The sequence below is a fragment of the Grammomys surdaster genome, unplaced genomic scaffold, assembly GCF_004785775.1.
Source record: "Grammomys surdaster isolate TR1022 unplaced genomic scaffold, NIH_TR_1.0 372, whole genome shotgun sequence".
Lineage (NCBI taxonomy): Eukaryota > Metazoa > Chordata > Mammalia > Rodentia > Muridae > Grammomys > Grammomys surdaster.
Window position 1 is genome coordinate 7,965,113 of NW_021604791.1, and position 386 is coordinate 7,965,498.

Below are 386 nucleotides of genomic sequence, written 5' to 3' on the forward strand. Positions count from 1 at the left end.
GACAAGAACGCACTGCTTTGTTGGTCTCGAGTTGGCAAAGTCAACCAACTCCGCTTCTCATCGTGGACTAAAAAGGGATTATTAAACCGGGCAGTCAGATTCTCTCAAGACAGATTCTCTCGTCCAGCCAGGGGCTTCGTCCGCTGTCGTTGTTTGGGCTAGAGATTACTTCAGCTTGGTTCTCGGAGTCCAGTCGGGGTCAGCGCCCGGGTCCTCACAGACGCCGCCTTCCGGGTCGGTGACCCTGGAGCCGGAGGGCGGGGCCGCGCCGAGTGGCAGCGGAGGAAGAGGCCGGCGTCCCGGGAGCGCGCGAGGCCTTTCCGCGTGCGCGCGCCCGCCCACCCTCGCGCCCGCCCGCCGGCCCGCCCGCGCGCCCACGCCCGCGC